The sequence below is a fragment of the Boleophthalmus pectinirostris genome, unplaced genomic scaffold (genome assembly GCF_026225935.1).
Source record: "Boleophthalmus pectinirostris isolate CB_2022bp ecotype Guang Dong unplaced genomic scaffold, ASM2622593v1 HiC_scaffold_1, whole genome shotgun sequence".
NCBI classification, from domain to species: domain Eukaryota; kingdom Metazoa; phylum Chordata; class Actinopteri; order Gobiiformes; family Gobiidae; genus Boleophthalmus; species Boleophthalmus pectinirostris.
This window is the reverse complement of record NW_026570970.1, coordinates 25690635-25716639: the sequence shown is the minus strand read 5'-3', so window position 1 is coordinate 25716639 and position 26005 is coordinate 25690635. Positions and strand designations below refer to the sequence as shown.

Genomic DNA, 26005 nt, shown 5'->3' with positions numbered 1-26005 from the left:
TGACCCTAAAACGACCCTTAACTATGATAGTCAAAGAAATAAGTATACTGGGTTAATTGCCTCTGTTTTCCAAGTAAAATGGAAGGACATCGTAGCCTATTAAACAGAAATTAAATTCGTTTTTTTTAATTATACTGTTTTCCTCTGGGGCAAGTATTGGATAGGGCCCATTAAACCATTTTAATTACAGGTGTTTTTATTACCAAAGATACCTTGAAAAAACATACAGTGTGGGTTTCTTCTCCATAGATCTGACCTGTGACTTAACTTGGGGTTGTCAGAAGCTTGTCTCCATAGAGATATCAGTTTTATGCCATATACCATCCTCTTAAATGAGCAAAGCAATACCTTCTTAAATGAGAGTAGACGGTGGTGAGGCCTTCAATGGAAAAGTTATGTGAACCTTTAAGGTTGGATTTGCAGTTGTAATATTTAGATTTTAATGTTGACCAATACATTAGAGAATGATTTGTTTTTGTTTTTTTGTTTTTTGTTTTGTTTTTTATTATTAGCCTGTCAGTTATAGAGCCAAAGAAATAACCTATGACAAAATCTCGCATGCCATATCTATTAATATATATCAAGATGTTTTAGCAACGTTCGATAGATCAACCCTATTCACACTCAAAGTTATGTTTTAAGTCCACAAATACCATATTTATCAGACTGTAAGTCACTCTGGAGTATAAGTCGCACCAGCCAAATAATACGTAATGAAGAAGAAAAAACATATATAAGTCACACTTTTTAGGGGAAGTTTATTTTATAAAGTCAGAGACCAGGAACCAACATTTCATCTTGAAAAGCGAGTTATAGTAATAACCATAGAATAGAGAACAACAGGCTGTTGATGGAATATATTAACAGTTATTCAGACAACTATAGCATAAACAACAAAACAGAACAAGTTTACCAAACTCATGATCTCACTCCAAATCACTAAATCCATTGAATTCTTCATCCTCGATGTCACTTCTGAGCAATGGAGCGCCGTTTCCTCTTCTGCATAGCTGTCATCAGACTCAGCATCAGCTGACCAGCAACACCCGACTGGATGTTTCGGTTGTTACTGAAGTTCAGGCTTTGTCGATCCAATGTCTTCCAGGAAAGTTGCATGGTTCCACCCAAGTATTCACTCACTTTAAACTTTCTTTCTGTTGCTCATTTGCTGTTTTCGGCTGCATATTTCACTACTTGCAGCAGGACACATGCAGAAGACATGCGCAGTAGGGTGCCAAGTGACAGTGGTAGGGTTAGGGTTAATAGTAGCCTAGAGCACCTTCTCGCGGCTGTCAGTGTGAAAATTTTAATATATAAATCGCACCGGAGTATAAGTCGCAGGACCACCCAAACCATGAAAAAAGTGCGACTTATAGTCCGAAAAATACGGTAGCTCTTCTGGTGGAGATTCACCACTTGCTTGTCTCTATAGTGGCCAGACAAGTGAGATAGTGCACCTTCAAATAGTATAATAGTGTACCTTTAAATAATATAATTGATATTTACCCAGCAAAGAACCTTCATCAGTTATTTAGCACTTATAGAGTTACATCAGTGCGAGTCAACTGTGAGTACGAGGCTGAAAATAACAACAAACAACTTGAGTGTGGCTAAACTTCAAGGAGCACAAATGCACATTGACAGTCAGGGCTGCAACCACAGGAAGCCTTCCAACATTCTGAGGCCATCACAAACAAGTGCTTTAAGTGACAGTTAAAGCCGCGCCGCCATCTTGGGACTGTCACCACCAGACACAGCAATGCATCAACTCATCTTGAACTCTGCGCGTAAATCAAAAAGTTCCCCTAATGTTTCGGAAATTAAAGTTTAAAGTCAGGCAGCTGTGTACTCCCAAGCATATGAAATAACCTTGTTAGAGCTGGTTTTGACTTGATCTTTTGAAAAAGGCTCTCCAAAATTGCCATGGATGTGGGGCGTATGGCAAAGATTTGTGAAATATTAAGAAAGGTGGTAAAATATGAATTGGTTTCTTATCCTTGAAGTCAGGGATGTCTGATGGGGCTCCTGGAAGGCTTCCTCTGCTACGGGGAGGATGTGGGCATGCCAAACAGGCACTTAAATATAAAAAGGAAATATGGCTATCAATCAAATATCAATGCACACTTGTGTTTCATAACAACAATAACGTGTCAGTGATAGATTTTGGCCACTTCAGACTACTTGGTCAACAAATCACTTACTGCTGATTTTTTATTAAAATATATTGTGATTTAAATCTTTAGATATAGTTTACCTATTACACTTACATGTTGCACACTCTTAGAAATTAAACAGGGATGATGGGCAAAAAAACATGTATTGTCCAGTTTCAACTTAATTAATGAGATTGTATTGTAGATTACTTTCAGTATTGTATTATAGAATAAAAAATAACTATCCTGTGCAGACAAAACAACAGCTTTTTAATTATATGGTTTAATCTTTGGATACACATTCCAGCCACTTTTGGTATTATGTAGCTCTGTTTGCTGCAAAACCTGTTGATATTTATTTACAATACATTTCATTCATTAGATCTACTAGTGGTTTTCAGAATGTGATGACATCGTATTTCCAGATGGTGAGCAAGAGACAGATTTCCCTATTGATACTTTGCAGTGGCATCAGGCTGGAGGTAATACTTCTACAAATATGTGCATTGGCAGAATGTTCATCAGCTACTACAATGACACAAAGCACACATCACCATCACCAAAAAAAGATTTTAGATTGTCTGAAAACTTTCTGTTGACTTTCAACAAAAAGGTGAGCTTGTGACTGTAATGTTACGTGGGAGAAATCAGCTCACCTCTTGTAGTCCCAACTAAGACAAATCTTTCAGGTCAGAGTATTTTGAACTAAAACTCAAATTATAGTCTAACAAGACCTCAGACAAAGCAGTGCCTACAGTACAGCATTATAACTCCAGGGAATGTTGATGACAGCTGCAAAGTATCAAATGATTACACTGTATGTCATAAGAATTAACCAGAAGGCAAATTCACAAATGTTGACCCTGATCATTTACCATTCTACATAACAGTACAACAGTAATGGCTTTAACTGTCACCTATACCCTTTTCTATAGACTTATATAGTGTTGTGATGCAATTGAAACCCTGCTATTCTTAAGCCACGAATTGTGTGGCTTATATATTAGTGAGCTCTGGTGCCGGTCAGCTCCAGGAGGCTGTGGTCCTCTCCTGTCCCAGTCTTGGCAGCCAAGCCTGGGCCAAACATCTGGGCAGGTGGCACTGGTCCACGGTGCTAATCACAAAGCACACATCACTCAGGCTTTGAAGTGCACACAGGGATTAGAGTGGTTTGGACTCTCACTCCTCCAAACCTGCCATTATAGGGATATAATATCAAATGAACGCTTTAATTTACCCACCCTATTAAATGAGTGGTGAAGTAAATCTGTGAATGAGGCTAAGTGTTGTATGTTTAAATCGAGTGAGTGAGTGTTTAATAGCTCTTTTTGCAACTAGATGACATTTATAATTTGAAATAATTATACAGGTTGTTGTAATCTGAACCGTTATTGCTTGCAAGTTTTTAGCTGTTAGCCCCAAGAGCAAAAATTTACTAAGCCTTAAATGTTTTTTTTTTTTTTTCATGTAGGTTCACTCTAAGTAATATAGCCAATACAGTTATAATTTCAGTATTGAAACTCAACCAACAGCTTGTCTCTATGTAGATGTTGTTGCATTGCCTGTAATGTTCCACAGTATGGCATTAAACTGATCTAGCTCCATGGACACAAGCAGGTGGTGCAACTAGGCCTAGTTTTGCAGGTCAAATCTGTGTAAAGTAAATTCATATAAAGTTATTAGAGATTAAAAAAAAAACACATAGTGAGTAACTGCAAGATGGATAAGTTTAACTCCATACATTGGAACATTTAGGGAACAGCAGTAACATCTCCATGGAGACAAAGAAGCAGCAGACCCTCCGCTACCTCTTCTGTGCATTGTAATTCATATATTTTTAAGATATTAATAATATACGATTATATGATTTTCTGAAGTCAAAACAGCCTTTAAGGACCTTGTTACAACTTCACTTTTAATTTAAACCCCACTTCTTTCATTACGGTTTCAAATAGCGGTGCTCTCTGCATAAATGAACTCACCCAAAATGACTGACTTTTAACAGTGGAATAATTTTACCCATCTCTGACGTTTAAACTTTATTTTTCTAATCTCTGTCTTTTGTGGAGAGTTATTGTGTTTAAGAGTCCTCGCGGTTTCACATTCAGAGCAGGAAATTGGGTTTTAATGCCAGAAATGTCAGCGCCTTAATTATAATCATTAACTCAGAGAAATTAATCTTTTTATCCATCAGTCTTTGTAGATGCGACGTGGCCATTTGGTCCAGTTCAATTCATGGTTTGATGAGAGAGCCCTGGTTCTGGTTGGATCCACAGTCTTTTGTCCCATTATCGGACTCTTTACCTGGGCCAGTGGAGGTGATTAGAGGCTGAATTAAAGCGGCGGTGTTTGGAGGAGTGCTTTAAAGCCTTTGTGTGCTGCAGTTACTGAGATCTACTGCTGTCTAATGGACTGTGAGCTCGCACCCTGTGCTTTTAGATTGGAAAGTTTCTCCTTTGTCTTTGCTGTAAACACTTAGCTGTGGGGATAATTTATGTAGCAAATAATATAACAACATATTGCGATATAGAACTGAACATGTAATTGGAGTTATTTTTTGTTTCTTTTTTTTTCTTTTTACATCATTAAATATGCAGATCTTTATTATTATACTTTCACCCTCACCTGATTTCAGCTAAGCAGCAGCAGTAATATGATCAATGATCAAACTTATAATGTCAGTGGGAACTCTATTGATACTTTGCGGTGACACCATGCTGGGGGTGTTCAACAAGTATTTCTATGTTGGAATGTTTCAGTAGTTACCATAGTGACACAATGCACACATTAGCAAAGGTAGCCAAAAGAGTTTCAAGAAAAGTCAAGAAGAAAAACAATATGGATTTAAACAACACATTTTCAGGAGCTTGTGATCAATACAAGTGTTCATGGTCCAAAAAAGGCGAGAGTGACTAAATGAAAAACTGCTAATGCTGGCTACCATGTGACTGTAATGTTATGTGAGAGGGACTTGGGAGAGGAAATCAGCCTACCTGTTGTAGTTCCAGCTAAATCACTTCTTTATGGTCAGATTGTGTGAAAACAAAGCTCAGATTAAAGTCTAACTTGAGTAACAGAGCTTCAGGCAAAGCAGTGAATGTATCAAAGTATCAATAGTGGAACTAAAGTCCAAGTACAATAGAGGAATTACTTGATCTATAATGGGACAATTCTGATAATAGAAGTTGTAGGTGTGGATTGAAAAGGATTTGGGAAGTGCTGAAATTTTATTGACTCAGCTGAGAATACGTCATTGTGATTGCATTTTTCAAATGACGATGCAACCACAAGACGGAAGTAATACTAGTACTATCATGCCTACTGTTTCTGTTTTTTTTTTTTTTTTTTTTTTTTTTTTTTTTATCCCAGCAGAGAGTAACCCAGAAAGAAGAAAAAAAACTCGTACTGTTACTGTTACTGCTACTACTATCAATATTAATACTACTATCTTGTAACACCAAAAATAGTACATGCTAAAACTAAAATATCCCTTATCCCTTTCAAGTAATCTAGTATCTCCAGTACTAGCTTGCACACAGTATTTTTGTCAGGAATCCTTTACACTGTGAATAGTTTATGAACATATCCTGATCTAAACCATGTCCTCCTCTCCCCCTCATAAATGCTACTCAGTGGGGCCCTGATATTGTTTTACAGCTGCACGATAAGGGCCTTTAAAGTCTAAGTGCTTAAGTAACCGCACTTATTGCACCATCTTGTGAATAAAACAAGTCCTGCATGCTATTAAGAGTCCCGGGACAGAGCAAAAAACAACTCCCTTATTTACTGCAATCTCCCTCCCCCATCCCTCCCTTCATAAACTACAATCACTACTGCATTTGTGCGTACTCATATAGCTCTCACTAGGTATACAAAGTGGATTTATTTGTATGTGTTTCAGCGCATATGCTCCAACGCTATCCCCAAGTACCATATTTTATTTTGATGGTACGTGTCAGGCGACACTAGATCCTTGTAGCTAGCTGTGCCTCTGTTGAAATCTCATCACGACTCTCAAAAATAAAAATAAAAATAAAAAGGAAACATGGCGACTGTCCAAACAGATCAAATCATCTCCCTGGAGTTGCTTTGGGACCAAAAACAAACAAGGACCAGGTGCATTCCAGTTATGATGAACACTGAAAGAAAGGTGAGGGTAAATGGCGTGAATATTTTTGGTGGTAGGTGCCAGGGAGCGGAGATGGAGAGTTTTGGAAATGAAACGCTGAGTTAATGATAGAGGTGAGTTAATTAAAGCAGAATATCCAAATGAGTGTGGAGAAACAAAATGGACAGTTAGACAAATGCCTGAGGCACTGCAGAGCCCAGGCCACTGCAACTGAGGTTAGACACAAAGACAGTAGGCTGGAGGGTTGTTTTTGTCAAGTTATCTAAAAATAAAGTTTTGTTTATTTTACTTTTTGTCATTTTTGCTCTATAGGGTGTTTGCAATTAACTATGCTAACCACCTACAGCACATAAAACGAATATGCAGGAATGTTATGCATATTAAAGGTGGACTGTGTGACTTTTCAGCTGGTAGGTCCCCTGCTTGTCTTATTGGATTAGATTGAATATTCCAGTATGGCATTAAACATATCTATGTTACATTTATTCAGTTACAAGCATGTTTATTGCTGAAACATAGTATAAAAACATGTCACCTCACAGATCATACCTGTAACTTGACATGACTGCGTCACTTACTTGTCTCCGAGGAGTTAAAACAATGAAAATGTCAAATGTGTTATAAAAACGAGTTTCTTTCCTCTAAACAAGCAACAAAACTGTAGCACTGTAACAAAATAATTTATTAAAATATACCAAAAAATAATCTTGGAGATATATTGATACAGCTGTCCACGACAACCCTCATGCACACACCACTTTCATACTATACAATGTGGGTGAAGTGCTTTGCGTAAGGGCACAATGACTGGCACCCCACTGTGGCACATGAGTTTTGCAGTGGTCTCCCATCCAAGTACTAATCATGCCCGGCCTTGCTTAGCTTCTGAAATCTGTCGGGATCAGGCTTTGACAAGCCGGTATGATCACAAAGCAGTAAAAACATTGAAAATGAAGAATAAAAACATGCTTTTATCTTCTATTGTTCCTCATCTTCTTTATCGTCTTGTCTATGTTTTGGTTAGATAGAATGCAGATGCCGTGTCTTAGAGTATAACGAGAGTATATAATATATGACTGAATGTTTTGTCTATATGTTATATTTTTACTTGCATTTATTTTTACAAAATGCTTCTAATCAGACTCCAGCCATTCAACCTAGCAACACATGTAAGTCTGTGCCATATTTGAACAGATCTATATTAAAGGTAAAGCCCTCTCATGAACAACACACAGTAGTGCATCCAGCCCAGTGCTCTTGAGTCCTGAAGTGCCCCATTAGCTCATACAATCAGAGCTTTACTGTACTCCTGTTTGCTCTGAGCTGCTCTGAGCCTGAGGAGAAATAAATAGTCCAAAATTGTTCCCAACCGCTGTGGGATCAGGAATAACCACAGTTTAAGAGAGGCAGGTTCGGGCCGGGACAGAGATGTGCAGCTGTAATGAGTTAGATGACTCACTTTGAATCATGGAATAAGATGTGCTCTATAGTTAATGGAGAAGAGGTATTTTAAGAATTCCAACAGAAAATTAAAAAATATCATTGTTGGATTTTCATATTTTTTATAATGTTGCTTTACTTTCAGGTTACGTTTACGTAAGACGGTAACTCTTAATCATTTACTTTTCTATTCAACTGTAAGCTTTCTGCTTGGTTCCATGGAGCGGCTAGATTGAAGGTACACTATGGAACTTTTGTGCAGTTACTATAGTGACATAATTCACACATCAGCAAATACTGTCAAAAAAGATTTAATAGATTGAACACTCAATAAAAAAAATGTAAAATGGGTGTAACCAACTAATTTTCAGAAGCCTGTAATCAATTTGAATGTTCATGGCCTTGTTTGATGTTCAACAATGAAGGCGAGAATGACTAACTAACTGAAAAAAAAAAGTGTTGGCTTATGCTGGCGAACTTGTGACTGTAATTTTGTGTGTGAGAGGCTTGTTTAACAGCACAAATCATGTCACTTATTGTAGTTCCAACTCACTCAGCTCTTTCTCGTGAGACTGAGCTCAGATTAAAGTCTAACTTGAGTAACAGTGCTTCAGACAGAGCAGAGCCTACAGTTAGCTTCACACCCCCAGGGAATGTTTATGACATCAGCTGGAAAGTATCATTTGCTTTGCCAAAAATGCTCCACACTGGCATCTATCTCCATGGAGACAAGCATATGGCACTGTCAGGCTGATTTACATGTCATATCTGGTGAGCGGAGACCTAACTCGCAGTAAGAATCTAGCCATGTTTTTCAATTTGAGCAATAAAAACACCTGAAATGAAACTCTAGACAGATATATTGTGGAACATTCCCAGCAAAGAAATAACATCTCCATGGAGACAAGCAGGTGCTGGTGAACATGTCCACGAAGAAAAATTACATATCTGACCCCTAAAAGAAATGTTCACACTAAATAAAATAATATAATACTAATAAAAGCTAAATAAAATACAAACAATATTACATAAATTTCTTAGTAATACAAAGTGGAAGCCTTACATTGTGGTATTACTGTCAACATTATTGTGTTATCAGTAGAGACTTTCACAAATCTTTACATTTTGTTTGTGCATAATTTGTTTGCATTTTACCCTAGCTATTTCTGTTTTAATTGAATGAATCCAGACACATGCTACGCAGAACACACTGCTAACTATAACAGCTCTAACATGACAGTGACATAAAGCTAATGATCTCACAGCATGGATGACTGCACAAGTTAAGTTAGCGGTGCGCTGTAATGAATATGGCGTTTGACGGTAGCTTAAGGTCAGGAGCAGCTCACTTAGGCCCAGACACATTTTTCCATCACATGATTCATCTCAGTTACACAGACAGACTGATGAGGGAGCTGTGTCTCTGCTGTGCAACTGCAATGGTCCCATTATAGAAGTATGGGATGATTAGGCTTGTAAAGCTGCACTGTGGGCCCAAGGGGATAGAGCATGTATACAAGCATGTAGTCAAAATTGTCCTTGGGTGAGCCTAGTTACTGCAACATAATTTTATGCAAGTAGTTGTAAAATGTTTAGGGTAAAAATAAATTTTGGCAAGTCTCCATTTCTGCTTGCAACATATGTTTTAGTATATAATGAAAGGACCGTTGCTTGAAATAGTTAACAAAAGTGAAGGAAATTTTAATCTAAGAGCATATTAAACTCCCAGTTTAATAGTCTTAATAGTTTAGCTATTAGTAACATGCACTGTATAAAGAAGTGGAGCCAAATCCATATTAGGAATAGGAATTTATTTATGGACAAAATAGTGAATAAAAACACCAGGATCACGTAGACCAGATTAATCCGATCATTTTAAGACCAAAATGACGAGCCTCTCTGCAGCAGTTACACAGAGATGGGAGACAATTTTTCAATAACAGATTTTTTTCAGTAACAGATACGCAGTAAAAGATATGTTTTTTCCTTTGCTTGTTCCACACAATTTTATTTTTACATGTTCTTGTTTAAAAAATATATATACCTTAAAAAACATACATTCTTACAGTGAGTGGAGTCACTTCTCCACAAATCTGACCTTTAACTTGACCTGGTGGGCATCACCTGTGCGTGTCCATAGAGTGAGTGAGTTTACATAGTTTAGTTTAGTTATCACATACACACATGCATGTACAGTATGTGAAATTCTTATGTACCATCCAACACCATAAATAAACAAATACATGGATCATTTTAATGCCATGCTGGTTCATTCTAGACAAAGCATTCCTTCACAATGGAAAAAAGCAGGTGACATACACTCTCAGAAAAGCTACTGTAGACAGTGCACCTACTGTTCCTGATGTAATGGGTTAATATTACCCAAGAAGAGAATAGCAGAATAAATGATCAAAGTAAATAAGTGAGTACATGCAATATATTCCTGGCAGTAGTGCAGGTAAAGAACACTTTGACATTCCTGAGAGTGGTGTGCAGAGCCTATTCTATTTGTGAGCAGCCATATTGTACTGGAGAGCTCGCCATTTCCAAAAGCACCTCTCAGCGCTCCATTAGCCCAGGAGCCTTGGATGTACCAGGAGCACACGGCTAAAGGGGGCGAAGCACAGAAAACACTGGGAATGCTAACATTTGAAGAGAGAGAGCTTTGCTGAGTGCACCCTTCTGACCTGGATGCTTTGGTTATTTTTAAAGCTGACCGACAGAAAGCTAGGGAGAGAGAGGAGGGAGAGGAAGGAGGGAGAAAGCGAGAGAAGGGGACAGTGTCAGAGAGGAAGAAGAGGGAGGAACTGGGGAGAGAAGGGGGAAGATGGAGAGGAGGAGGGAGGGAGAGAGGGAGTGTTAATATTAAGAAAGTAAGAAATGAAAGGTGAGCAAAAAGGAGTGGGAGAACGTGATGGAGAGAGGAAGGGAAGGTGGGGAGGAAGGGCAGAATGGGGACAGACAGAGGAGAAAGACACAGGGAGGAACTGGGGTGAGATGGAAAAGTGAGGGAAGGAGAGGAAGGACAGAAAAAACAGAGACAGGGAAGGGAAGAGGGAGAGAGCGAGACAGGAAGGAACTCCAGGGAGAAAGAGACAGGGAGGAACTGTGGAAGATAGAGAGAGAGAGAGAGAGAGAGAGAAAGGGAGGACTCAGGGAGAGAGAAAGATAGTGAGGAACTGGGGGAGAGAAACTCAAGGGGAACTGGCGGAGAGAAAGAGAAAGTGATGGAGCAACAGGAAGAGTGTGGGAAGGAGAAAAGAGGGAGAGAAAGAGGGAAAGTGAGAGAGGGTAGGGCAGTTAAGACAAAGAAAACATGAGTCAAACCTCCCACACCAAATGACTGAAAATCATGTCAGTTGGTTAAACGCTGTAGGTTCGGTACAGGAACATGATTTGAAATAATAGTTCCTTCATGCTTAGAATGTCCAACAAGAAAACATAACTAACTCCTTATCAATATAGAAATCATACAAAAAATACAGTATATTATAGTTCTCATAGATTACTTCTCTACTCTCTCTTCTCTCTGCTCAATTTCATTTCTCTCCAGTAACTAGGTCAGGAATCTAAATACAATGGACGGTTCGCAAAAACCCCCGAATTGCAAGTTCGGGCACCAACCAATCAGTGAAGAGTCATATATTCAGTGTTGTCAACGATTCCCGAGATCGAGGATTTAAAACCGGAATAAAGAGAATGTTTTGTGATTTTCATTAAGGGGAAAGATGTTATTTCTTTTTCCTTCCTTCTTCCTACGGGGTTTGGGAAAAGCTTAATATACCAGTTAGCCCTGTTAGCGAAGCATTACATACGTCAGGTCCAAATAGCAGCGTTTGGTTAAATGAAAAAAGTACCTGCCTACAGTCAAGTGAATGAAATCTAATGCTACGTTCAGACTGCAGGGCTTAACGCACAATTCTGATTTTTTTGTGAAATCCGATGTTTTTGCGATGTCGTTCACATTTCCGATTAAATGTGACTTGTATGTGATCTCCAGTCTGAACATTAAACGGCCCAAAAGTGTCCCGCATGCTCACTGGAGGACACGATGACATCAACTGCAGCTCTGTGTTTACAGAAGTTGTACAAACATGGACGCGAGCATTGAGCACCTGGAGATTTTAAAGTTCCTCTAGTACCGGAGCCAGAACATGAACAACTTACTTGTTTTAAGGAGGAGATTGAGAAGGAGAAGGATGAGGTTTATGGCCATTTGTGGGGCAGTGGCAGCGATGTCCCTTGAAAGGAACGTGTGGATGTGGAGACGTAGTCAAGAGTGGTGAGTGGCGCTGTTTTTCGCTTCAGTGACATGGAGTTCATTAACAATTTTCGCCTACTTCAGCACAGAATAGTGACATTTGTGGCTTGTTGATAACGTGTAGGTCGGATGGATGCGCTTTGGCTGTTCAGACTGAAGTCGCATGTCAAAAGATCAGATATGTATCGGTTTTAAGACCACATATCGAAGTGTCCTGGGTCGCATTTGAAAAAATCTGATCTCTGTCGTTCAGACTGTCATTTAAAGATCAGATACAGGTCACATAGGGGCCAAAAAATCTGATTTGGGTCACTTCAGGCTGCAGTCTGAACGTAGCCTAAGGCTGCGGGGTCAGATGGTTTGTGCAAACAACAAAGTAAAACCGGCTGATGAATCAGGCTGGTTTTCTTATACTCATGGACCAGATTTTGTGCCATCTGATCTTGGAAAATAAAATGAATGACTTGTAAAATTATCTTTTCACTGACACAAACCAAAAATGGTGGACCTTGGTGAGTTATCTTATTGAAAAGTTTGTTTAAAAAAAACAAAAAACAAACAGTGCTACATTGACCTTAATAATGATATATTGAAAATTGTGAAGCAATTGGATCAACTGAACACACAATGCATGAATAGATAATGATTTCAAAATGTCCTGTCTCTTCTTGTCTGGGAACTGTGTGTCATCCCTTCCCTATCATTGCACAATAAAAACCATGGATTATTAGTGTGGGTAGTTTAGGGAAGGGCATCTGGAATACGTCCTATCCTAAGACGTACACTAAATTACCTCAGTGAACACAGTGACTTCATCAATAATACTACAAAAAGAGCAAAATGCCATCTCATTACCTCTAGCAATACTGATTAAATCCATTATCTATGTACATGACCACTGACATTATGTGCAAATCGCTGCATTTTCGAAACATTCTTTTACTTTTGTGCTGTGGTGTGGCCCTGATGATGATGATTGCATAGTATTTACTCACTTGAACGATTGTATTAAAAAGTGCCATAGAGATTTAGCCACTCAGTTGTGTAATGAAGGCTGCAGATACACAATGGGAGGAGTGCACTGAATGGTAATGCACACGAGCTGTGGAGAAGTGTGCAGGCCGACATTGAGATGGAGGTTAATGGGCCAAATCTTTGGAGATTTTCCAGTTTTCTCCATACAACAATCTCATTTAAAGCAATTCAGTGCAGTTTGCTTGGTTGTGGAGTTGGTTAATAATTTAAACATAAGCTCAGAATGCACACCAATTGAGATTCTGTACTAAAATTTATTGTCTATACTTTGTTTTGCATAATTATTATTGTTTGACTATGGTACATCAACCCAAAACTTGTTGGTTAAGCAAAAATATACTACTTTTCCTTTTAATTTCTTTCAGTATTTATTGATGACAAGTTGCTGGAGGGTTTTCCACCTACTTGTCTCCCTGAAAATGTTATTGCTTTGCCAGTGTTCCACAGTATAGCATTAGTTTTTATTTAACAAAAATAATACCTTGAAAAAAATTAATTTTTCTGTGGGCAGAGTAGCTTCTCCAGAGATTTGACCCGTAACTTGGCCTGGTGGTCTCCCCTGAGTCTCCATGGAAACATATGAGTTTAATGCTGTACAGTGGAACATTTCAGGCAAAGCAATAACATCAAATCAAATAATACAGTTCATTTTATTTTGTTACTCTGATGGTTCAGCTATTTAAGTGGTCTTACCTTGTTTAATTAAATAGTTTAAATATGTTACTTCAAAATATACTCTACTCTACTGTGCTATACTGTACTGTTCTGTACTGTACTATACTATACTATATGGCTATAAATATAATATAAATATAAATATAAATATATTCATCTTAAAATAACTTGAATACAATAACTCAATTTTACAGTGTACTCTTTCAATGCCAAAGCTTCTAAATTTGTCCTCCATTACTTTCAAATGTGCACACCAGCCTGAATGGACTTCACGCCTCCTGTACAGCTGCAGCTTTGACTGTTGGGGCTGGAAGTGGAAAAGTGGAGTGCATTTGTAGTGTATGATTGGCACTCAAGGCTTTTACAGTGTGTTTCATTATACCATTCAAAACTACATTTACAGACAAGCACCTTGGGTTTATGAAGGCACAAGGACATTTAAGCAGAATCAAATATGAACTCTACCATTTGCCAAGCACTCCATGGATGTCCTGGGCCGAGGCTTTAAACCTTACCAAGCTTTTATTTCATCAAAGGTTGAACACTCAAATTTACTCTACCATGTCAAAATGTGAATCGCATTTGCAAAAACTGATTTACAACTTTTACTCTGTCTTATATTTGGCCAATTCTTTCTTATTCTATCAGCATTAATCTATGTTATTATACTTTTCATGCAGGATGCCTCCTAGTGTTACGGTCATGGTATATGTAACAAAATATTAAACTATTCTGATGTTAAAAGCATATATTATAAAAGAATAATATAAAGCGGATTTTGCACTTTTTAATTTGTCAAAAGTCAACACAATTTTATTTCACATTTTATGGTCAAGTCATTACAGTTTTCATTTTTGTTTCATCTAACATCATTATTATTCCAAGCGGTGAATAACATCACATAGCAGACTTGGTACAACAACAAGAAAATGTAAGTGGAAGTTTAATAAAGCATATAATCTGTGTAACAGCATTCACCTGATCAAAATGTCATTTTCATTAGGTCCAATCACACAGACTCCTGCTGTGTAAAAGTATGTTTAAAGGTACATTAACATAACATAACTTCATTATCATTCTGCCCTTAGTATTATAATTAACTTAGTATTATAATTTCTTTTAATTCACAGTCACAGATAGAGCCAATTTGAGAGAGGAATGTTTTGTTAGATGATTTGCCAGCAAAAATCTAGACAGCTAAACCTTGAGAATATGCTCTTCAAAATGTGGCTTAAAATTACCTGAATTTTAATATTTTTAGGTTAGATATTTTTCTGGGTATTAAGGAATAAAAACATTTGTCATTGAATAAATGCAAGATAAATTACCATAGGCTGGTACATTTTCAGGCATTACTGGTAGAGCCATAAAATCTTCATGCTGACAAGTAGGATTCAAAGTAAGTTTCCACGTCAATGCTAAACTGTGGAACATTTCGGACAAGCAGTTGGCTATACCCACTACCAGAAATTTTACATAGTGCAGTTCATTCTGAATTTAATATTACGTAACTAAATCTGTCTGTTCACTTATTTATTTAATGTCCAATAGGGCTGGGCGATATGGTGATTAAAATTAGTTTCGTTGATAATTAGATTGTGATTCAGTCATTTTCTGTTTAATGCAATTCTAGGCTCAAAAACAGCCATCTTTTCCAACCATCCTTCTGGTCAGTCTCGGTCATGCTCTAAGTGAGTGAGGGTGAGAGAAAGGGTCTGCATGAATCGTGATCAGACCTTGAGGAAAAAATGTGGGCACCATAGTTTTCAGTAGAATTTTCACTTTTGCATTGTGTAGAGTTGTGTTGTTGTGCAGTACAGAGTTATGCCCATTGCGCTGGTGCAGTCTCTGTGGTGATGCGGAGGGAGATGAAGAGGAGAGAGGTCCCTGTTTCATCTGGCAGAGCATAAACGTCAGATCTGAGCTACAAAACACGAACAAAACAACGGTGACTTTGAGCTGCATGGATTACATTGTTACACTTTTTAAAAATCGCTTTCGCACATTTTCTGAAACTTTTTATAAATCTGGCGAATCTTTTGTAACAGTCTTGTAAAAAGACACACTGTGATTAAAATACAAACAGTTAAATTTATAACCATCATCCACACACCGGCTGGAGAATGCTGCCACACTTTTAGAGGTGTAGTGTGAGGGGACTAGTATCACACTGTTTCTTATGGTTAAACAGTGAGGTAAATGCTGTAAATATATGTAAAATATTACACAAAGGAAAAAAGACAATTTTCTAATCTTTTTCAAATCAAGTGTTGGTATCTGACCTGGGCCTCTGAGTCTCTGGTTGAAAGGTCTTTGAAAGGAGGTTGTAAGTCATTTACATTGTGTTTCTGTGTCTTCTCTTCAGATTGTGATTCCTGTGTGTTCAGTTCTGTCCTTTGTGTCTTTGCTCTATGGACTTTGGTAAGAGTGTGCAGTATTTAGGTACACAGACTATAGCATGTGCACAGAGACTGTTAGTGTTGTACAAGAATATCTAAATATCTATATATTGTATTGTTTAATGTGATGATACAGTATTGATATCGGGAACTGCTGTATCGATATATTGCCAAGAGGATTTTTTGGTATATTTTACAAAATTATGTTGTTACAGCACTACAGTTTTGTTGCTTGTTTAGAGGAAGGAAACTTGTTTATGCAACACATTTGACATATTCACTGTTCTGATGATTAAAATGTGCGTGATTCATATGAACTTTGCACAAGAAGTGGTTTAACAAAGACTTTTAGTATCACAGCCATGATTTATCCATTATTTTTTATTAAACCCTATCGAATCGATTTGAAATATATCATATCGAATCAAAAGTGCACTGTATCGCGATATGTATCGTATCATGGCCTATGTATCGAGGTGTGTATCGTATTGGCAACTTCTTAATGATACCCAGACCTAACAGTTGCAGTTACAGTTGCAGTCGGTGTTTAAATAGTTGTAGTTGTGTTTTAGGTCCATGAAGTGTTTTAGAGTTTTGATATGAGAATGAATGCTTGAAAATGGATGTAAGTTTGTGCCAACATCCTCAACATGCAGAAATTTTGACTTCAATGTCATTGTTGTAAATCCTATTGTTATTATTTGGTGGAAATGTTTTTTTTTAAATCAGTTTGTTCACTTTATTCTAAGAATGAACATTTGACAAAGAGTGCCTTACAATTTGAGAAAGAGTTCTGATGGTCTGTCAAGTTTATTTATAGAAGAGGAGAATCATATAAAAAAAAAAATTGTTACCAGTACAAAGAATAAATACTCAAAGCATCAGCAGCATTACATACTCAATTTGCATCTATGATAAAAATCTGTATTTGATTGCGCTCTATAGCTTTTAGTTTGTGAACAATGAATCATCACGAGAAGTGGATGTTCAAGGACTGTATGTCCTCATTTCAAAATAGCACAAAACTGAAAATAAGTAAATGTATAATATACTGTAATATTCCTATATACTATACTAATATTATTCTACATAGTTTGAGTTTCCTTATCTAATACCAAATTTCTCAAATCAAATAGAAACTGGCCATTTTAGCTTGCCTTATTAAACTTGCAGTACCAGTTTGGTGAACATTTAAAATAAACCCCTGAAGGCACAACATATTGCCAATAGTAATGCTTATTTTTTTATGTCAACTACTATTTATGTAAATTACAATCCAATTAATTAAACATTATATTTATCTTTAGGAGAGTTGATTCAACAGCAGGCGCTTCAATCACGTCCATATACCTCATCAGTATTTTTCATTCTTTCTTTTTTGTCTCTTGTTCTTCTCCTCCATTAAATCAAGTCACAGTTCTTGTACAACCTTAGCCCTGCATGAGTCAGTCCTAATAGTTTTCTACTGCCAATCTGCTCCCATGCTTTCCCCTACCACCCTCGGCAAATGAATTTAAATCCCCCTTTTCTCTGAGCAGGAGAGCCTCTCGACGACACGCGGCCTGCCTGGAAATGGATGTTCTGTGAGGCAGAGGAGTGATGATGCAGGTTATTTAAAGGGGAAGAGCCAGGGGACTGTCCCAGGACACTCATAAAGGCAGTGTTAAAGGGATTACCACCAAAGCTTTATGAATTACACAGAGAGGAGCATGTGGTGCAAAAGGTACTCAAAACAGGCTCTTATGAACAAGAGCAAGAAATTCATTGTAGCTCCAATATTATATTTTAGTGTAAACAAAATTTAATCTCAGCAAAATTCTGTTTCACAATTCAAAACTGTTCAATCTCCCCCCAAAAGCAGGTTTCATCGTCAAAACTCTCAGACTTTAGCCATGTATTTTTCTGTGCTCTTTCCAAATCAAAGTCACTGGTTTAGTGCAGTGTGCCATTGAGGGTCACACTTTACACAGATGAATTTTGGACTGGAAAAGCTTAGATTTGACCTGTCTGTGTATGTAAATAAATGTGCACATTGCTGTTGATCAAAGTATTTATGTTGAGGAAAATTAAAAAGATTTTGGAATAGGAGATGCATGAACATTACTTTTTTTTACTGTAATATGTAATGTGTTCTTGAAAATCAAACAAGATCTGTATGTATCTGAAAATCTGTATGCAGTAGTACACACAGATTTTGGCCATCGTTGAAAGTGAAAGTTTGGGCCAGTGTCCTTGACCATTCAATGATCATGTGTGTCTGAATGAGAACTGTATCAAGTGTTTTGAGAAAGAGCCTGACCACCTGTGCCCCTGCTCAGATACATGTTTGAATCAAATCAAATTTCCAAAAATGCAGCTAATATGTTTGAATTTTTTTACTTAAAAACTACCACTTAATGACATCACAAGGTGGAACAGAGCATTTTGAGCTCCAAAGATAGAGACATACTAATAATAAAGGATTACTCATACTTGTGTGAATGAAACAAAACACAACTCCAGGTATGTTTTTTTTGAGTTAACAACATTCTAACATGGCTTAAAGCTTACAAGAGTAAAATTGTAGTGTGTAATATGGGATCTTTATGCTTTATGGATTGAGAATTCAGCTTCTTGGGTCTATTTCTGACTTAGATCCTTTTTTAATACTGATTTAGTCAGGAAGACTCAGGACACGCTGGAGGGACTATGTGTCTCGGCTGGCCTGGGAACGCCTCGGGGCCTTGGGAGGAGCTGGAGGAAGTGTCGGGGGTGAAGGAAGTCTGGGAGTCCCTGCTTAGACTGTTGTCCCTATGACCTGGCCCGGATAAGCAGAAGAAAATGGATGGATAGATAAATGGTTTAGTAAGGGAATAGTAAAAAGAATAGTTGTGACTGATGAACTTCTAAAATAACCACTGACTGTTTAAATAATTGGTAGCTGTTACCTGAACTATACTGACTCTAAAACAATCAGAAATGTTTCCATTGTCACTGGTTAGGCTTTGATTTGATGACAGATAGATTGATAGATAGATTTAAATATAAATATATATTTTTTTTACCTTTATCTGGTTAGACATGTATTTAAAAAGGAATAGCAATAATTGTAAGTTGACAAATAAAAATGCTTATCAGACTTTGTTTAATCATATCTCACATTTATTTTGGACCTGGTGTATTAGATAAAAGCTTTGATAAATAACTTATAAGTGTATTGCTGCTCCATCGAAAAGGTAAAAAAAATCTGTAAATTTAGATTTATTTATTTATTTATTTTTTCTTATGAACTGAAAGTCCCCAGATTAGGACAAAATCAGAACAAACCCAGTGTATACCATTTCAACACAATATTATATGTATTAGATTAGCCTGGCCATATCAAAACCTAAATCTGATCAAAAGGTCTGTACCAAGGCAAAAGTAATGCTTGTTTATGTGTTTCTGGTTTAAAATGAAATGCAAGGTGTAATGTACTGTACTATGAGCTAAAGGATACGTAAAGCAGGTCAGAAGAAGAGGAGGATGCAGACAAGATGTTTAATGGTCTGGCTTTTACTCTCTGTTAAATAATAGTGAGCAAGTGGCAGTATAGAGTCTCTTAAGGCTGCGGTGGCTACAGGAAAGCCCCATGTTAATGCATCTACACCATTAGAGACTGTCTACAGAGCTTTACAAATGGAAACAAATGTACAGCCAGCTCCCTTTGGATACAAGGGTTTAAAAGCTCTCATTATATAAGATGTAAATGTGTGCTTACTGACCAGCCCTTAAGTAGCATGTCGGCTATACCTGAATATATTCATAATAGAAAATCCTGTAAAAAACATTAGTGTTTTATATATGGTAGTACTGCATATTCATAGTTACATTTCACTGGCAACCATAGTGAATAATGCCTGACTTTTACATATGGCATAACAATCCTAAATTATTTAATATTACACAATTTTTTGTTTTTAACCTATGTTATAATGTTATACTTGGAGTTGTGTTTTGTTTCATTTACACATTTTTGAGTAACCCTTGATTATTAGTCTGTCTGTATCTCCAACAATCAAAATGTTCCACCTTCTGATGTCATTTAGTAGTTTTTAAGTTAACAGCTACATTTGACTTTTTATTCAGTAGAGATTGTCAATTCCAAGGTTGAAATAATTCAAATGGGTCTACTGAATGTGTATGGAGTTTAAAAACACAGTGGAGTGCTTCCTATGTGTTAAAAATGTGTGACTATAACAAAACACAACTCCAGATATGTTTTTGATGAACCAACATTATAACATAGATCTGAAATTATCATAATATAGGCCTGATAAATATATCTATGAAGCCTAACCAGAATGAAAAATAAAATCTACTTTACTAATTTACATTTATATTCTTATCAAGCATTTCATCAAATGAAATACTGCTAACATTTTAAAGTTGTTTTTGGAATACATATTTACAGTCAGATTCTCACTGGGAAATTCTGAAATTCTGGGAGTGCTTGGATTTAGTTTTTATTCCAAAGGCTGTTGCATCCACTATAATGTTTGGCACAAGCTGAGCTCTGTTTGTTTTTACCTCGGGTTTTCTTGTTTGATAAACTGTTCTTTATAGACCCTTTAAAAATTCTAAAGAAAAACATTCTAAGGCAGCTGGAGGCAAAAGTGAAATGGAACATAATGTGATTTCTGTGGGGCAACTGGGGTTAACGTCAGAATATCTCAAAATATATCAGCGCCTGGTTTGAAAATATTTAAACTGAAAAAAAAAATCCAGATTTTTAGATTTTGCTAGACAAATCCTTAGAGAAATGTTGAGCCCACTAAAATTCCTGTTGATAATGCCAAATATACCATAAGGATAGCAGGGTGTATAGGTAAGCTTTAGTAACAAAACAAAGCAAAAAAATGTGTTATGTTAGAATAGTATTTACATCTGTTCCTCTGTTAATGATTGAAAATGTATTATGTATTTTGTTGTCATTTTAAATATGGTAAAAGGTAGCTGTTAACTTGAAAACTAAAAGGCGGAACAGAGACTAATAATAAAAAGTCACTCAAACACGTGTAAATGAAACAAAACACAACTCCAGATATGTTTTTGAGGAGATAACAGCATTATAGCATGACTTATAGTTCACAAGAGTTAATTTTGCGTAATATAGGACCTTTAATATTTGCATTTCTTCTATATGAACCTATTGGACAGACCAAGACTCAGAGATAATGTCCAAGTGAAACAACCAGGATCCATTTACTTGAGCCGTGTGTAACGTTTTAATGAACTCCTCAATTGGCTTCTTTCTGCTTCATTAGCTTAGCAACAGTGTGTTAAACTAGCCTTCACTTTACATATATTATCTGTTCCTATTGCTCCCAGCCAACAGACCTCCTCTCCACTCTCTCTCTCCTCCTTAAACAACACTGATGTCATTTCGGATTAAGTTGTTTCTTGTAATATGTCAAACTAATACAAAACAGAAGCACATTTTGGCATCGTTCACGTCCCCACCCACATTGTAACAGCCAAATTGAACTGTAAACTCTGTCGTAATGTCAACAAAGAGGGACAAAGCAGTGTAAAGAGCTAAGATAATTAGCTGGTGTGTACGGCACAAATGCGCTTTTCAGTCTGTCTGTGTTGCCCTGTAGCTGCACTGTTTCAGCTTGTCAGCGCACAAGCCAAGTCCCCCATTTGGGAATCGCTCAAGTCATTCTGTTAACTCACTCAATTTGATGGGAAAGCTGACAAAACGAAAGTACTCAGAGTATACATTGAAATCATTGGTAGGACTGACCGATAAGGACAATTGTTGAGAAATAAAACAGATTTATTTAGTGTAACAGCAATTTATGAACTCTGCAATGTCTCAACTTGAAAATAAAGTTTAGAAAAGAAAATGATGAATCAGCCATTGTATTATGACCATAGACAGACATAGACTCATAAGTTAAAGTGCGTATTACAGATTTTTATGATTCACTAAGTTTTGCTTAATTTGGTGGAATAATACCTGTTGTAAATATAAATTATAGCTTTTACACCAATCAAAAAGCAGTTTGCCAAGAAAGGTTGAAAAATATGTTGAAAATTATAGGAAGATATAAAACACATTGATAACCTCACACTAGGGAGAATTCTATCCAAAAGTTCGACACTTTTATTCTGATACTTTAAATTGATTTCAGCCATAAATAAGGTTTTCTTACTAGTAAAATGTAGCAAACCACATAGAAAAAAGGTGACATCTTGTGCTGAAAGTGTAAAAGCAGAAAAAGTAACACTACATAACACTGTTCAGATATTGTGATGGCTATGATTAGGTCAGGGCTACAACAGCATTCAAGCCTGTTTATGTTATTATTTGCTAAATAAATGAATTGAAAACATAAAAACAGTTTTGCAATGTGTGAAGGAGTACTGCAATGTCATCAAGGAATTATTATTTGGTTTAATAGCCAGTTCTGTATACTTTTAGATTCTTTGTTAGCATGGAATAGGACGTGGCATATCACTGGACTGAGTATACAAACATTTTACAACCACTACTGATTTGGCCCTATGTGACAGTGTCCTGGTCCAGCCCTGCTCAAGACTTGTGAAATTGTCCAGCTCAGACTCAGTCCTGGTTTAGTCCATGGTCTTATGTGTGAAATCCTCTCTTCTTCCTCTTCCTTTCCTGCTGTTGTCAGTCTCGTCAGATAAAGCAGGCCCTGTGCAGGTTTCACTGTCAGGAAGTGGGATGGATCAATGATAAGTGCCTTACCCCTGACTCTGCTCCTCTCATCCCCAAATACAGATTAAACTATTTCATCCCAAATAGCACGTCAATCACAAGTCACACCTGGATACCTTAGTTTTCCACTGGCCTTTTAACCACCTCAGTGCCCCCCATTTTCTAATCACCAGCTACAGATACTGCATGCAGGCACAAGCAGAAGCAAAAGTACTGATTTCATGCAATAGTGACCCTTTGTACCTCATCAAAACTAGAGCAGTGAACTTGAATGAGCTGCTTGTATAATAGAGTTGGATAGTACAAATATTGGACATCAGATTCTAAACTAGTGACGGTGTCATACTCCCAGATGGATGGCAAGAGACCCTATTCATTACATTATACTTATCTGTAAATTATGTATTAAGTATGTTTACAGTCCCAATTACACTAAATTAACTCCTTTGAGCTTTAAGTCATTTTAGACTGTTGTAACCGCCTCAAAAACATACCAAAGTTTTTTGTTTCATTTAGACGTGTTATTCTGTTTTTTTAGTCTGTCTACATCTTCATAGCTTTGTTCCACCTTTTACCTTTTGTTTAGTAGAGACGGGCAATTCAGGGGCTGAAATTATCCAAATGGATGTAGTGAAAATGTATGGAGTTTTAAAACACAGTGGAGCAATTCCTGTATTATCACATGACATCACAAGGTGGAACACATGTTCAGCATAAATATGCATGTCTTAAACATTAGGGGTGTGCAAAAATATTGAAGTATCAATATATCGTATCGTTTAATGTGATGTTACATTATTGATATCGGGATAGCTGTATTGATATATTGAGTATTTTTTGGTACATTTTACTAAATTATTTAGTTACAGTGCTACAGTTTTGTTGCTTGTTTAGAGGAAAGAGACTTGTTTATGCAACACATGTGACATTTTCACTTTTTTGATGAGTAAAATGGGTGTGTTTCATATTAACTAAATGGTAAGAAGCGGTTTAACAAAGAATTTTAGTATCACAGCCATGATTTAGCCATTATTTTTAATTGAACCTTATTGAATTTATTTGAAATACCGTATTGAATCAAAAGTGTAGTATATCGAGATATGTATCGTAACGTGGCCTATGTATGAAGGTACGCATCGAATCGGCAACTTCTTAATGATACCCAGCCCTATTAAACATGTGTGAATGAAATAAAACACTGGATATGTTTCTGATGAGGAAACAACATTATAACAGAGAACAGTAAGTAGAGTAATATGGGCCCTTTAAATCACTGTATTACAACAAAAATCTGCATTTTAACAATATTAATTCTAGCTGCCCCATCTGTATTACATATTGTTGGCCTGTAGAATGTTGTGATGTCATCTGAAACCCAGCAATATATTAATAGATTGTGAAGAGAGTGAATGAATGCATGAAATTGTATAGAGTATCTTTTCAGTGCTGAAAAGTACAATTTAATTTGCCATTAAACCCCCACTCCATAGCATTTCAGCCAAAAAGACATTTACTTCTATAGAGACAGACATTGACATTGCACCCTTGCTGTGAGGGGTCTTGTCTCTCCACAGACCTGACTTGTAACCTTTTTTTGAAGGAAACACCATCTGCTTTTTTATACTTTGTTTTTGTTCGTGACAGGATAGTATTATCCATCTCATTATGTGAAGCCAGATTCAACCACACTGCGCTACATTTAAATAGTGATAATCACATAACAATTGTTTTTGCTGTGTTAGTAGTAAATTATCCTGTTACCAAAAACATTTATAGGAAAGAGTGCCCATTTCACCATAATAGACACTAAGACTAGCCCAGGGAAACACACAAAAACATCCCATTCTAACTGATATGGCCTGGATCCACTTAATGAGAGCTGTGGTATTTAAATACAGGGGACATTGCAGCAAGTTTAGTGACCACAGGGAGGATCCGGCCAAATCAAAGTCCCTCTATGGACAATACCACTGTATCCACAACAGTGATTACAGCGGAGACCAGGGCTGTTTACACGGTGGTGCCTTCAAGGACAGCTGTGTTTTATGCCGCCAGTAAACTTTGATATGGGCGTGTGTCGTACATGTTTATGCAAGGTTCAAATGCACCAGTTTCAATGAGAGTCTGCTCATATTGTAACTACAAATATTTGGGAGTTTATAACCAGGGTGGTGCAGTCTTTTCTTCTGTTTTACTCTGACTGGAGTGAAAGGGTGTGATATTTAGATAAGAGATAAGACATTAGAGGGTCATAATAGGCAACCATCACATTCCACTGTCATGAACAACAAATATTTAATATAAGAACAATTTACAGAGTGGTTTCTTTAACAGATTCCTTCCATGACTCAATCCATTTGCAGTGATGATGTCTTTGTATACAGACCATGGGTGTGGATTTTGTCTGATTGGAGATAGCAGATTAATTGCTTATGAGATGAAGATTAATTGCTTGTGAGATGATTGCAGCAAGATTTAAAAGTGTACAATGTCACTTTTCTGGGGGGTGTATACCACATGTTTTTCTTCCTGTTGATGTTATTGCTTTGTATGGAACAGCATGGCTTTAAACATATTATTGTGCCCTGGTTTCCCCTACACCTGTACAATTGTGTCCCTTATGTTGTATATGAATCTTAATATGATGGCTAGTTGTAATAATATTTATTTATTTATTAAAAAAGACACTGAAATCCACCATAATTTGAGAAATATTGGGTTTTGGGTACTGGTGAAATTATCTGAATGTAGGCCTACAATAGCCTAAGCATATACCGCTGTACTGAAGATTTTGTTGGGTATTATTTATCTCTTGCTACTTCAACATCACGCAGGGGGTGTTCTACATGTATGTCTATATAGTTAAATGTTGAGCAGTTACAATGGAGACACAATGCACACATTAGCAAACACAGTCAAAAATGTTTTATAATAATACAAATCAATACAAGAGAAAAAAGGTGAGAGTGACTGTAATGTTATCTGAGAAAGACTTGTTTAACAGCACATGTCAGCTCCTGTTGTAGTTCCAACCAAGTCAGTTTTGTCTGGTCAGATTGTGTTAAAACAAGCTCAGATTAACGTCTAACTTGAGTAACAGTGCTTCAGACAGAGCAGTGTGCTCAGTTAGCTTTACACCCCCAGGGAATGTTGATGACATCAGCTGTGAAGTATCAATATTGTGGATGCCATGTTATAGATTTTTGC

The 26005-nt window shown here is 36.9% G+C and overlaps 1 protein-coding gene and 1 pseudogene across 1 annotated transcript in view; one reads left to right on the top strand and one right to left on the bottom strand.

Moving 5' to 3' along the window:
- Positions 1 to 26005, top strand: part of asic4a (acid-sensing (proton-gated) ion channel family member 4a) — a 162653-nt gene that overhangs the window by 115337 nt on the left and 21311 nt on the right.
- On the bottom strand, positions 7098 to 7215 carry LOC129409137 (5S ribosomal RNA; annotated as a pseudogene).